Below are 498 nucleotides of genomic sequence, written 5' to 3'. Positions count from 1 at the left end.
GGGACCCTGCTTCCTCCTCTCTCTCTGCCTGTCTCTGCCTGCTTGTGATCTCTCTCTCTGTCAAATAAATAAATAAAATCTTAAAAAAAAAAAAAAGATGACTTCTGGGTTTCCAGCTTGGGTCGTCAGATAGGGGTTAAGCTATCACTTACCCATAAGGTAGCTTATTGTGAAGGTATAGAAGTTTAACCTTCAGGCCTCTTTCCTTGTATGGGTCCATTCAAAGTCTCTGGGTATGGCACCAGCAGTTTTGTATTCTTAAATATATATTCTTTTTCTTAAAAACGACCTACACCCTCTTGGGGCACCTGGGTGGCTCACTGGGTTGGGGCTCTGCCTTCGGCTCAGGTCATGGTCTCAGGGTCCTGGGATCGGGCCCTGCATCGGGCTCTCTGCTCAGCGGGGAGCCTGTTTCCCCTTCTCTATCTGCCTGCCTCTCTGCCTACTTGTGATCTCTCTCTGTCAGATGAATAAATAAAATCTTTACAAAAAAAAAAA

The sequence above is a fragment of the Enhydra lutris genome, unplaced genomic scaffold (genome assembly GCF_002288905.1).
Source record: "Enhydra lutris kenyoni isolate GAN:26980312 unplaced genomic scaffold, ASM228890v2 scaffoldscaffold27, whole genome shotgun sequence".
Taxonomy (NCBI): domain Eukaryota; kingdom Metazoa; phylum Chordata; class Mammalia; order Carnivora; family Mustelidae; genus Enhydra; species Enhydra lutris.
This window is presented reverse-complemented; position numbering follows the sequence as displayed.